Source organism: Myxocyprinus asiaticus, chromosome 46 (genome assembly GCF_019703515.2).
Source record: "Myxocyprinus asiaticus isolate MX2 ecotype Aquarium Trade chromosome 46, UBuf_Myxa_2, whole genome shotgun sequence".
In the NCBI taxonomy this organism is placed as follows: domain Eukaryota; kingdom Metazoa; phylum Chordata; class Actinopteri; order Cypriniformes; family Catostomidae; genus Myxocyprinus; species Myxocyprinus asiaticus.
In genome coordinates, this window is record NC_059389.1 from 653,820 (window position 1) to 669,094 (window position 15,275).

Genomic DNA, 15,275 nt, shown 5'->3' on the forward strand with positions numbered 1-15,275 from the left:
AAAACAAAACCTTTATGACATGGAGAACTCAAATCACACGAGATCTCTTTAGTATCTTGAGATTAAATGGAGACTGTTTTTCTGCGTTTATCCTGATGTTTGTCCTGAGATAAACACCACAGTAAATCTCACGAGAGGTCTCAACAATGTCTCAAACTGTGCTCAGATGTGCCAATACAGCAAAGTCTGCGATCAAAATATATGAGGTTATTTTGATGATTATGATGGTTTGGTTTTGTTGAATTATATCAGTTTATAAAAGCCACTGATTTGATTCATGTGAGTAAAATATTACCTATTTTTCAGAACATTCCAGATAGATTCAGTGCTGAGTAAACTTGGAGTAACTTCTGGAACTTTCCAGTAATATAAATAGTAGTATAAATACAGGGGCCTTAAGCCCACCAGTTCAGTTTAGTTCCAGCTGCCTAAGTGGATACATATCTGCATTTTTCTGAGGCTGCAAGCATCCGGCAGACGCATTTCGCCATGTCTGCGGCCAATTTATCAAGACAAGAGCGAAAAGTACTCCGTGGAAGCATCTGCTAAGATGTGTGAGGCCTACAAGGCATATTTCAGCATGCCTGTCGGGGATCAAGACAAACCCTGGGCACCTCATTTCACCTGCGAGCACTGCAGAAAAACTAATTTTTAAAATTGTAAAAGTTTTTAATTTTAAAATGTTTTACAATTTTCAATGTTATTCAAAAAATACATCATATATGAGAATCTCTTACACATTAGTCATGGGTGAAATCAATGTGTTTTTGTAGGATGGTACAGAGGGGAAATGAGAGCCATGAAGTTCGCTATCCCAAGAATTTTGGGTGAACCCACTGACCACTCAAGCAACTGCTACTTCTGCATGGTGGACCCTTCCAAACGTCGGACTGGTAAGAATGCACCTGATATCACGTATCCGGACCTTCCTTCATCCATCGCTCTGGTGCCACACTCCCATGAGCACACTCGTCCGGAGAGAGAGCAGCCATCTTTAGTCAGAGAGCGAGGAAGACATTGTAGATCCAGATGACAATTTCAGAGGTGGAGCTGAGGAGAGAAACCCATACTACCCCAACCAAAAAGACCTCAACGACTTGATTAGAGATCTTGGTCTCACCAAGTCCAATGCCGAGCTTTTGACATCTAGTCTCAGGCAGTGGAACTTGTTGTCACAGATCAGAGGAAGCATCACCAATCTTTTTCCAGCTTCTTCACCCGTCCAGATGGGCTCTGCTTCTGCCAAAATGTGACCAGTCTGTTCGAGGCAATCGGAATCGCCTGTAACCAGAATGAGTGGCGCCTCTTCATAGACAGCTCATCCAGGAGCCTCAAAGCCGTGCTGCTCCATAATGGTAACAAGTACCCGTCTCTTCCCCTGGCTCACTCGGTGCACCTCAGAGAGGATTACAACAACATCAAGAGCTTGCTGGACGCCTTGAAGTATGATGGGTACGGCTGGGGGCTGATTCGTGAAAGTGATTTACAGTATAATCGTAAATCTCAAAAAACTACTCACTTCTAAATCTTTTGTTGTCATTTTGGTATTACTTTAGTATAAATACATGTTAATCTGGATTCAAGGGACTTTATGTGAACGAAAAGACACATATTCGCCCATTTTCTCATTGGAAAATAGGTACATTTCAAATATACCACTGTCCTGGTCACAAAAGCAAAGTTTGTGAGGAATAATAGCCATTTTCTATACTTTTGAGGCATAAGCAATTAGGAAATAACACTTACTACCCAGGAACAAAAGTTGTGTTACATAGTAATCATCTATCGATGTGGATATTGTTCACCAAGCAATTGTCTAGACGTAATTGAAAGTGAGTAGCCCTGCAGATATATCACAACTTCAATATAGATATATATTGGGAATATGGCACATTGTTAACGAATGTTTGTTTGTGTAATTAGATTCGAGACATTACAACAATAAACACAACGACAGCTGAGAGTTACGATGAAAGAGTTTCAGAGGAATGATGTGTAAATGAAAACACTAATGCTGATTAGCACGTTTAAACTGCACATGTACACAGTGTGTATGATGGGAAATGTAATCTAATCACCTCTTTAGGATTCAGTGCTAAATCTTAAAAAGAAACAGTTGTCATGAGAAGTTTAATAATGAAGCAGCATTCACTCCAAAAGGTTTGTGTGTGTGTGTGGTGTGTGCCTATTTTTAAGATTTGTACATTTTAATTTCATTAAAAAATTCCATTAAAATGTAATTGCATATTTATTTATTTATTTATTTTTGTTAAAGATTATTCAGTTTTGTTATTAAATTGAAATGCGTTAATCTTAAAATACTTTTTTGAATAACAAGAGAATCACAACAATCTGTTATGAACGTTGAAACGTTCATCTCTCATATAAACACTCGTCGTCTACACGATCTCTCCACGGGCCGCTCAAACCATCGACTCTGAAAGACGATTCAGGCCACCATATAAACCCCCAGCGGTCTGTCGATTCAACGAGAGCGTTTGATTTCATACACAACATCCTCCATTCCCCAAAGACACCCGTCAACACAGTGAGAACTGTTTAAACGTCTCACATCGCTTGATTTCTCGTTACTCTTCAGCGTTCCGTCTTCAGGGACTGTTGAGGAAAAACATGCATCCGTGAGTCTCACGGGGAATTTCACAAAAGAATATGAAGTCAAACCCTCGTGGTATCGGAAATGAAATCAGACTATGAGAAAAGTGAGATTTTCTTGAGTAAATCTGATGAAATGTCACGGCGAGCAACAGCACACGAGTAAACTGAGAACTCGAGAGAAACAAGCAGTGATTTCTCCAGAGATATCCCCTAAACGCTCTTGAGAAACTAGCGTGGCATTCCAGCGAACGAGAGGGTTTACGCCAAACTGAGATTAGCTGCGATGAGATCGTTTTTCTTCGAGGTCAGCACTGATGCTCCTAGCTGTTGCGAGCGGTGACCACGGTTCCGTCTGCTTTAAAAATTGTGTAAATACCAAAGACAAGACTTCAGTTTTAGGTGAAACTGCCGGTGGCCAAATTGTATTACTAACATTTGAAATCTATCAGTGTGAAGTCGCCAGCGGCTTGTGAGTCCTCGACTAAAATGAAAGAACAAACACGATGCTCTTACACTATAGAGAACACAAGACATGTTTTTAAGTTACATTCTAGGACTTTGTTATCCAGAGCAACACAAAAACTCTGTACTGGATAAACTGACCCCAAATATGTTTTTGTCTAAAGTGATACACAGGACACTTGTTAAATGTTCAAACGCTCTTGTTTAACATCAATAGTTCACCCAAAAATGAAAATTCGCTCATCATTTATTCACCCTCATGTCGTCCCAAACCTGAATGAATTTCTTCCTTCTGTGGAACAGTAAAGATGACGTTTAGCGTGATGTTAGTCTCAGTCACCATTCACTTTCATTGCATCTGTTAAGATAAATAGTGACTGAGACTAACTAACATTTCATTCTGACTAACATCACATTTTGTGATCCATGGAAGAAAATAAGTAATACTGGTTTGAACTGACATGGAGGTGATTAAATGATGACAGAAGGTTCATGGTGAACTATTCCTTTAAATATTCAAATCTCTTAAAAAAAAATTAATCTTTAAAATCTTTAAATCTTCAAAATTACAAATCTTTCAAATCTTCCAAATCTTTAAATGTTAAAATCTTTAAAAACATTAAAATCTTTAAACCTCCAAATCTTCAAAATTTTTATGTTTTCACATTTTAAAAAATTAAACTTTAAAATCTTCAAAATTAAAAATCTTTAAATCTTCAAAATTACAAATCTTTAAAATCTTCCAAATCTTTAAATGTTAAAATCTTTAAATCTTTAAAAACTTTAAATTTTCACATTTAAAAAAAAAATTAAACTTTAATATATTTAAATCTTTAAAATATTGAAATCATTAAAATCTTTAAATGTTAAAATCTTTAAAATCTTTAAAATCTTAAAATCATTAAAATATATACAATCTTTAAACCTCCAAATCTTCAAAATCTTTACATTTTCACATTTTAAAAAATTAAACTTTAAAATCTTTAAATCTCCAAAATCTTGAAATCATTCAAATATATAAAATCTTCAAAATCTTTGAAATATTCAAACTCTTCAATCTTTAAATCTTCAAAATCTTAAAATCTTGAAATCATTAAAATCTTTAAATAAATCTTTATGTAAATAAATTAATAAATTAAAATCATTAATCTTCCACTCTATCATAGCTCTCATATGACACATAAAGACAGAATTATAATTTTTTTTAATTTCATGAATGTGTCTCTATATTTCACACCTTTTTTAAGTGCTTTAATCACAGTAGGTGACAAAATATATGTTAAAATCAACAGTTGTTGTTCAGAGAAACAAACAAAACACAGAGGTCAACTTTGTCATTTTACACTGTTTTACCGGAGTATCACCTGAGTCAGTGAACATCATCTCAAATGAATGACAAGTCAGTCAGAACGGACTGTTCATTGTGATTCTCTTGTATCAGTTCTGACTGTCTTTTTAAAATGTTCAAAAGGTCCGGCCGACGTCCCGTCCAGAGTGTGTCATGAATAATGAACAACAGTGCTGCGTGTCACAGTTATACGAGTATCTGTTTGTGGAACTCTAAATGGGGTCACTTACATTCCTCATGAATATTCAATGAGCATCAGACAGACCGCTTAAATAAACATGATGCAAAACCTTGTGGGAGAAACACTGTGTGAGAGAAGGAAATGAGATAGTGAATGCTTTATTCATGGCCGACAGAACAGGAAACAACATGTTTTTGTCCTGATGATGGTCTAGTTTTTAATTGGATTTTAAATATATTAATTGAGTAAGCTCTCAATATCCTATCGATTTATAACGTAACCTCATTTGGCTGTCTGGAAAGGGAACGTTAATGTTGCTTGTGTGTTTTAAGGACTCTAATTTCATTAATGAAATTTGAAAGACCCAAAGTCTGCTACCTGACCCGAGCCTGGCCAGACGCAACAAAACTGTCTGGTTTTATACTGGGTTTAGGTTTGTAATTAATCAAAATTGCTTCAGTGTATCACTATTTAAATCACTAATAAATCAATTTGGGTTGGATTGGTTCACAGGGTCCAGATTTGGGTCTGAGAAATGCAGTGAGATATCATAAAGTGATATTTGTTCCTTTGAGATTCATCAGTTTAATTGTTTTACACTTGACTACTGAGTGTGTCCAGGTAACATCTTATTAACATGAGTTAAATCACTATCAGCCATCTAAAACGAGCATCTTTGATTTGTGAATTCTGAGTCTGTCTCAGATGTTTTAATGAAATCACAGATGAGATGGATGTGATCCGAGCACACAGCCAATAACAGCGAGGCGTTTGACTGAGCGCTATGAACTTTAATTTCACTTTGATTTGCTAACACATTACAGAAAGTTATTTTATGTCCTGGCTGTAACTCGCGTCCTGAAGTCTTATTGTAAAATGAACTTAATGAACCCTGTAAATTGTTTTCATGGTGCGACTCGCAAAGTTACAAACGACCCCATTAATACGACTGTGAACTTTAGAAATGCCCTCATTCACTTAAACTCCAGGGAATGTACGAGAAGCCATTTCAACACTGCAATATATATTTATATACTGTATATACTATATGCAGTAGCTGAAATGGCTATATTTATTGAATTATCTGTATATTTGTATAAAGTGTTTTAAACTGTCAGAGCAATAAAGCTGAAGTAATAAATCTTCTGAAGTTGTCAAATGAAACAGATTGTTTCAGATAGTAATACCATGGTACTTTGATATATGCTTCCCATTTTCTCGAATGAAGTGACTTTGAAACTGTATCTTCTCAAGCCACAAGCTGCTCATAACTTAAATTATTTCCCTCTTCAACTCTGAAGCATTTTTGGGCTGCCACCAGCAATATTTCGCTCTCAAATTTAAAAGCTCTCCATTCACACATACTGTGGACTAATTGCCAAAAATTGGTCCAACAAAAAGATGTTTCAGTAAATAATATTATAAAGATGTTCAAGTGACACATCACATGAATTGAGCGATTTTAGGGGTGCAATAGCTTAAACGAATAATTACTCCAAAATGTCAACATGTCATCATAAATGTACAGGTTTTAAGGAACAAATGGGTTGACTTCACATTGTGGTTTGTCTGAACATCTTTTGTGAACCTACACTCGTGAAGAGAAGGTGTGAAGTTTTTTAAAGTCAACATGAGACAGCATTCACAACACATTTTACTTCCGTAATGTGACTAATTTCAGAATTAAACAGGATATTCAATTATAAAATTATTCTGGTGATTTGTGGTCAAAAAATAAGAGGACTTGGTGAGCCAAAAAAAAAAAAAAAAGCTAGTTATTAACTCTCAAAAAATATTTTAGCCTATTTTTAAAGATTTGTGCATTTAAATTTCATAACAAAATTCCATTAAAATGAATTGTGTAATTTGAAAAATATATTAATTAATAAAACTTAATATAATTAGTTTTTTATTTTTATTTTAACTTTAGTTTATCTTTTATTTTATTTTATGATGACTATTGAATTTGATGGAATTTTGTTATAAAAATTAAAATGCAAATCTTGAAATAATTATTTCTGAGTGCATGAAGACAAACATTTTTATTTTAAATAACATGTTATTAAAAAAAAAACATTTAAGATTTGTGCACTTTAATTTTTATAACAAAATTCCATCAAAATTTAGTAATCTTTAACAAAATCATAATAATAATTAAAACAATTGTTAATTACATTTTGTTAAAAAAATTACACAATTAAATTTGAAGTAATTTTGTTATAGAATTAAAATGCGTAAATCTTGAAATAATTATTTCTGTGCTTGAAGACAAAAAAATATATATTTTATTGACACTCAAAAATAATTTTGTGATTTATGCATTTTAATTTTTATAACAAAATTTCATCAAATTAAATTTAGTAATCTTTTTTTTTTTTTTTTAAAGGTTTTGTTGATTAAATTTAGTTAAAAATGAATAAATCTTATATCTTTTTTTTTCCTGAGTATATGAAAACAAACATTATTTTTTTTCAAAATGACATGTACTCAAATAATTTTAAGATTTACAGATTTAAAGACAATAAACCAGGTCCTGAAAAGAACATAATTATTTCTTAAAGATAAAAACTCTTCATCTTTGGTCTAGTGGAAATGGACATGAAATCCCACCGTTTCAGTTGCCTCCAGTGTAGGGACTTCTAAAGCCTTAAAAATGGCAAAAAACATGCTTACATTTCTCCAATGATCTCACAATGTCTCACGACTAAATGAGGACGTGTCCTACAGCACTCATAAATAATGCTGATGGTCCTGTGGACCTGGACGAATGGGGTCGAGGGGCTCCGTTGTGAAATTAGCTACGAAATGTCTGTAAAATGAAAAGTATGTTTGACTACTGACATTCCTGAGGAGAATTAACACGTCCTCAATCTCTAGAACGACACACTTCTTCATGGTCTTGATGGAGGTTCATTTCAGAAACACTGAACTAATGAGAGTTTACAAGAGTGATTCTCTTTTGATCTTCAAAAAGACACTTCAAATCATGCTTTATTGTTAAAACATCTGTATACTGTACATGTCCTGGAATTAAGATCTGATCCGCCGTCATATAGATTTTGATAGTGATTGTGAGGATGTTTGAAACTGTCTGTGACAGTCCTGACATGTTGCTGAGAAAGCTGCTCAAATAACAATAATTAAATAAATAGAAATAATTATATTTAAATAATTAGACATTTAAAAAATATATATTTTTGTTTTAAAAAAATGTGGAAAAATTACAGAGATGCAATAAGAAATAATCTATCCTTTAATCCATTATAATTATTGTTTACATTCATCACAGGGACAGAAAAGTTGTAATTACAAATGTCCAGACTGAAGAATCACTCTTAAATTAAACACTGTGATTTTCTACTAGTCAATTATTGATTCCATGTCTGTTTGACTTCATTAACTGAGTTTATAAAGTCACGCTGCTCTTGAATTTAAATAAGAAAAGCATTGAGTTGAGCAGTGTCACGTATAACAGTCTTATTCAAATAAACTCAATTGTGTTTGTCTGAGGGTCATGTATCGGGTTTGAAGTCTTCAGATATATTGATGAGAGTTTCATCACAGATTTGAACTAATAATTGCAAAGCGAACGCCCCTCTGGCTGTCACAGAGAGTCCTCTAGATTCACCTCAATCCATCATGTTGAAGACTGTCGTTAGATTCACTAAAACAGTGAAAACCTTTAAAACACATGAAGAGCAGATCAGGTGAAAGTGTTTGAGACGTTCAGTGGATGAATGATTGCTTCATTAAATCACGCCTGAAGCACGAACACACAGAAGGACGATTTTAATGAGGAGACACAATCAGGACACATGCAGGTTACTAAAGACTAGTTCAGTGTTTCAATGGATGTACAGGATTAACTATACAGGTGCATCTCAATAAATTAGAATGTCGTGGAAAAGTTCATTTATTTCAGTAATTCAACTCAAATTGTGAAACTCATGTATTAAATAAATTCAATGCACACAGACTGAAGTAGTTTAAGTCTTTGGTTCTTTTAATTGTGATGATTTTGGCTCACATTTAACAAAAACCCACCAATTCACTATCTCAAAAAATTAGAATACATCATAAGACCAATAAAAAAAACATTTTTAGTGAATTGTTGGCCTTCTGGAAAGTATGTTCATTTACTGTATATGTACTCAATACTTGGTAGGGGCTCCTTTTGCTTTAATTACTGCCTCAATTTGGCGTGGCATGGAGGTGATCAGTTTGTGGCACTGCTGAGGTGGTATGGAAGCCCAGGTTTCTTTGACAGTGGCCTTCAGCTCATCTGCATTTTTTGGTCTCTTGTTTCTCATTTTCCTCTTGACAATACCCCATAGATTCTCTATGGGGTTCAGGTCTGGTGAGTTTGCAGGCCAGTCAAGCACACCAACACCATGGTCATTTAACCAACTTTTGGTGCTTTTGGCAGTGTGGGCAGGTGCCAAATCCTGCTGGAAAATGAAATCAGCATCTTTAAAAAGCTGGTCAGCAGAAGGAAGCATGAAGTGCTCCAAAATGTCTTGGTAAACGGGTGCAGTGACTTTGGTTTTCAAAAAACACAATGGACCAACACCAGCAGATGACATTGCACCCCAAATCATCACAGACTGTGGAAACTTAACACTGGACTTCAAGCAACTTGGGCTATGAGCTTCTCCACCCTTCCTCCAGACTCTAGGACCTTGGTTTCCAAATGAAATACAAAACTTGCTCTCATCTGAAAAGAGGACTTTGGACCACTGGGCAACAGTCCAGTTCTTCTTCTCCTTAGCCCAGGTAAGACGCCTCTGACATTGTCTGTGGTTCAGGAGTGGCTTAACAAGAGGAATACGACAACTTAGCCAAATTTCTTGACATGTCTGTGTGTGGTGGCTCTTGATGCCTTGACCCCAGCCTCAGTCCATTCCTTGTGAAGTTCACCCAAATTCTTGAATCGATTTTGCTTGACAATCCTCATAAGGCTGTGGTTCTCTCGGTTGGTTGTGCATCTTTTTCTTCCACACTTTTTCCTTCCACTCAACTTTCTGTTAACATGCTTGGATACAGCACTCTGTGAACAGCCAGCTTCTTTGGCAATGAATGTTTGTGGCTTACCCTCCTTGTGAAGGGTGTCAATGATTGTCTCCTGGACAACTGTCAGATCAGCAGTCTTCCCCATGATTGTGTAGCCTAGTGACCCAAACTGAGAGACCATTTTGAAGGCTCAGGAAACCTTTGCAGGTGTTTTGAGTTGATTAGCTGATTGGCATGTCACCATATTCTAATTTGTTGAGATAGTGAATTGGTGGGTTTTTGTTAAATGTGAGCCAAAATCATCACAATTAAAAGAACCAAAGACTTAAACTACTTCAGTCTGTGTGCATTGAATTTATTTAATACACGAGTTTCACAATTTGAGTTGAATTACTGAAATAAATGAACTTTTCCACGACATTCTAATTTATTGAGATGCACCTGTATAAATACTAGGACCATATGACATTTTTTCTTTATTACGCGTTTTAGTTTAAATTTAATTTAACATTTTATTAACAAATTACATAATTTTTTTTTAATATCATGAAATGGGTATCGTTCCCCCATTCATTCATTTTAATCACAGTCTTTTGTGGTTTAATCACTTGGCCATATTTATAATATAATTTGATTGTCAAATTTTCCTTCATTTCATCCCAAATCTATCAAAATCTGTGAAACATACAGGACCCTAAAATACTAATAAAACAGACCCACAGTTAAATTGTTCACTAATGATCTTCTAAAAACAGCATTTCCTAATGAAGCTCAAAATGAAATTTGTGAATAAATGGGTCAAATTATGTCTGACAGAATGTGCCAGCATGTCTGTGCCAGTCATAATGGGGTCATTGTGCCAGTTCAAGCCACAGGCGCGGGCAATAGGGCAATAAACCGCCCGTAAACACATTCTCATGCACATCAGAAACAGCAGATGCCTCATCCTGGCAGCAGCAGCAGCGGGCATATGTGTGAGAGACCGTGCCAGGTTTGAAGACATACACTTACACACGTGGTTTATTTCTATACCAGTGTAATAACATCACTAATTTGGTCTATTTCTGATATTTACCAAGACCATTTTAAAGTCAACATGAAACAGTGTTCACAAACCACTTCTGTAATGTGAGTGAAACAGGATATTCATGTTAATGTACGGCGAGATCTGGTGAATTGATTAGATGGTATAAAGTGCCTCTATATGACAGATGACTTCAACTAAAAAGTGAAGTTTTCAACATGCACTGATGAATCGTTCAAAATAAGTCCAGAAATGTGTATTAACAATATAAATGGTGTTCATTATATAGGTTGCACCGATGTATCGGCCACCTATTTTTTTTCTGCGAATTATTAACCAAATTTAAACAATGCAATGCACTAAGAACAAAAATATATGTTTATATATAATTATGTACATTTACTGCGTTTATATATATATATATCATGTAATGCATTTTAAATTCATGGCAAAAATCCATCAAATTTAATTAATAATAATAATAAAAAAATAAAATAAATAAATAATAAAAAAAAATATATATATATATATATATATATATATATATAGTTATTATTATTATTATTATTTTAATTTGATGGATTTTTTTAATGAATCTGAAATGTCTAAATCTTAAAAATAGACTAAATTATGAATATACACTATAATAGAGTGTAAATAATTTTTTAATCCTATGTTGTATTTATCTTTCACTGTGGCACTTTTAAATGTGGCCTGTCATGTGTCAAAACATCCATTTTTAAGAAAAATAAAATAGCTTTTGCACCTCTTTGTACATTTTTAAAGCACATACCAAAGCAAAACAGTGATTTAATGATAAAATATTAGTGGCAAAAAAAGTACGTTGCAAAATATCGGTATTGGCATAAACTTTATTGTTAAAATCGGTATCGTATCAGCCAAATGAATAATAATATCAGTGCATCTGTACTATATACCAACAAAGTTTTACCTGATTATTACACAGAACAAAAGTGAAAACGATCAGTGAAGATCAGGGAATGGTGCATTTCAAACAGATCTATTTACAGACAACAATAATGATGAAACATCCTGTAACGATGACAAAATTACTAATAAAAATTCTGGACTGATAAATCAACCTTATTGATTTATTTAGAACTATTTCTCACATAGAAGAACATGAGGGCAAATGCTGAATCCTGAAGAATATTATTCTGGAAGCGGCTCATTGATTGTGGCCTGTAGCTTGAGGGAATCTGTGACAGCGATGGTTTTAAAAGTAACAAATGGTCAATTGAAATGAATGATAGCCTTTTATATAAGAGAGAAAACAGTTCAGCTTTGTGTATGATGAATTCTGGAAAGATTCTGGACACAACTGAGCAGTAAACTCCACATGAAACTCATCTCGTACTCATTTATATGGGTTCCCAAAAGTTTAAAGTTGATCTGCACAACATGATAAAATGGTTTATGGAAAACAAAAGCTCTTGAACTGTGAATCTTGTTCATTGAATAAATCACTATGTGCTCAACTTAAACTCCACTAATTAAAAAGGCAATGCTGTAATGGACGGTTTTCCTTGAATGAAACTCTCTCAGAAACCTGTCATGACGTCCAAACAGCCATCTGAGATGATAAATACAAATAAAACCAAACAGAGGCATGGTGAAGTGTCTCATTTATCTCAACTACATTAAATAAAACCAGACAATTCAAAACACACAAATCACCACTAACATCTGATAGCAAACACAGATTTCAACATGCTTGGTTGCTTGGAACTACAACAGCTCCTGGATTTCCAGCTCATGGGTTGTTTCCCGTTTATTGCTTTAATTTATGTTTCAGCCACTGTGCTATCAAGCCAGGGGTGTGATGGTGCCAACGGCGGGATTTAGCTGATGCAGCGTCACTTAGAATGAAACCTAATTTTATACCGGCAGCTAGCATGAAGCACATCACCATCTGAATGACTCAAAAAACATATCTGAAGTCCTGCAGAGTCTGCTTTCACAAAACACTTTGGCTTCATGGTATTTAACCCTTGTGCGACCTTCGGGGTATTTTTGTCTTTTTCATTTTTGTTTTTTCGATCATTTTGGCTGTTAATGCCAACGGCATACATTTTGCCAAAGGTAAATTATTTTTGGGGATTTTTGATATTTCAACCTCAGTTCCTATAATACATCTATAATACACTGTGTACACAAAATAGTTACACTCAGGACCTTCAGGACAAAAATGTCCCCATTGAAACCCATTAAAACTGCAATATTTGCATCATTAATCATTAATTCTATGATATTATGCTTTCATTCCGGAGACCTGGCTTCAAAATGTACATTTTTAATATTTTCCACCAGATGGCGCCATTTTCTCATGTTTAGCCTATGGAGCAAATACAAGCTTTTCCCCTGTTCTCTGTTTGCTGTATTATAGAGCACTGCAGACCAATTGAATAAATGATGCAGCTAAAATTGTTTGTGTGTGTTGGTATGGATGTCAGAGTGTGTTTTGTATGTGTGTATTGAGAAGTGTGTGTGTGTGTGTGTAAAAAACAACAGTGGCATTATTTAAACAAACTGGCATTTAAAGGGTTAAAATCCTGAAAATGAATGAATATTTGGTAGATATGATCAGGACTGATGTTTGCTAAAAAAATAAAAGTCAGTGAAAGTGAAAAATAATATTAATATATAATATTTTTAAGGCAGTTTTTTGACACGGACATTTTTGTCCTCTAAGACCTCTGAGTAACTTTTTTAATTGACGCACAAGGGTTAAATGATCTGAGTTTAGCCGCACTGTTCACCTATAATTGCTTCAAAAGATCTGGTTAAACTGCAGGCGTTCAGTACTAGCGCTCGCCTTTAGCGAACTAGCACGTTTATGAGGAGCAACAGAAAATTTGAATTACAACAAAACTCACGCAAATGTATTCCTCTAAAAGTCTCGAGGCTGTTTGGAATTCAAAAACCTTTAATATGCGATCATTTACCCCAAAAGGATTCCTGAAGAATTTTTGAGACATAGTGTGCTAAACATGCTAATGCTAGGTTTGTGCTCATCAAGTTCTAAATAAAGAGAAAATAAACAAATGTGAAGAAGTACCTTTCAATTGTAAAGAGGTGAATTATCTGTTCATCACTGGATTATTATAAAATAGGCATTACCACAGGAAAAATAACTATATAATGTGAACAGACAATTAGCGAGCATTTGGGTTTCATTAGTCAAGCCATTTAAACAATTTACCAGAGTCTACTATTGATCTGTGACTGGATACACATCAAATCAACCACATTAATGTTGCATTACAGAGCGTTAAGGTGACAAACTCTATTTCGTCAAGTTTTGTTAAAATTTAGAAACTTAAATACTTTTTCATAACTCCAAAACTAACTAAAATAAAAACATGAAAACTTAGTTTTAATTTTTGATATACTAGGGCAAATATGGGCAAAGTGGGACACTTTTGGAAAGTTTCAATTTCTTGACACTTTTAATTATGACCCAAACACACATAACCTCACATTATACCTTTGAAGAAAGCTTAGGATGTCTTCTACTTTAGTCAAAAGCAGAAACGAAGAAATGCTTACTACTGGGAAGTGGAAACTTTGAAGACCCTTTTTTACCAAATCCAAGATTTTTTTTAACAGTAAAGTTGAACAGAGGAAAAATGATTCTCTAGAAAATATTTCCAAAGTATTTGGAATTAATTTTTATATTTTCTTATATACACTTTTACATCATAAATCATACTGTAACATTTACAAGCGTTACATCTCAATATTTTCTTTACCATTGCTTTTCCCACCAGAGGTCATGAGCTCTGCCACACATCCCGAAGTAAAATCATCAATTTAAAACCTCAAAAAGTAGTAAAAAAAGGACTTAAATATTGATCTGTTTCTCACCCACACCTATCATATCACTTCTGAAGACATGGATTAAATCACTGGAGTCTTATGGATTACTTTTATGCTGCCTTTATGTGCTTTTTGGAGCGTCAAAGTTCTGGTCACCATTCACTTGCATTGTATGGACCAACAGAGCTGAAATATTCTTCTAAAAATCTTCTAAAAAGAAAGTCAAACACATCTGGGATGGCATGAGGGTGAGTAAATGATGAGAGAATTTTCAGTTTTGGGTGAACTGTCCCTTTAATTGTATACTCCATAAACATTAGTTTAGTAATGATTTATTATGACTTAAGGAAATTCATATGGATACAGTGGGGATCAAGTTTAAATGTCCTTTGACTTTTACATGCTGCTTTAAACATTTAACCGCAGTTTCCTGGTGAAATGAACACTAGATGCACTACAACAACTGTGTCTTTTATTAACTTTCACACAAATCACAAGAACAACATCTTATTATGACTTTATAAACACTTATTTTTTGCTCTATTACTCACACACTGCACTGATATCGAAACTCCAACGCTTCCTTTGAAAAACACATTCGAACACCTGTATTACAGACACAACTACATTTACACACTTTTTTCAATATGATTAGCTTGCGTGCTAGCTCACCTAAAAGAGTGTTTGACTTTGTACTCAGAAGACCTACGGTTCGAGACCAGCCAAACACGGTAGCTAACACATGAGGTGAAAGTGTCATATAAATGACACAAAATAACGTGGTTACTTCAGAA

At 34.4% G+C, this 15,275-nt stretch overlaps 1 protein-coding gene across 3 annotated transcripts in view; it reads right to left on the reverse strand.

The window, feature by feature from the left end:
• gxylt1a (glucoside xylosyltransferase 1a) overlaps positions 1-15,275 on the reverse strand; it is a 58,247-nt gene that overhangs the window by 23,283 nt on the left and 19,689 nt on the right. The gene's annotated exons all lie outside the window — the stretch shown is intronic.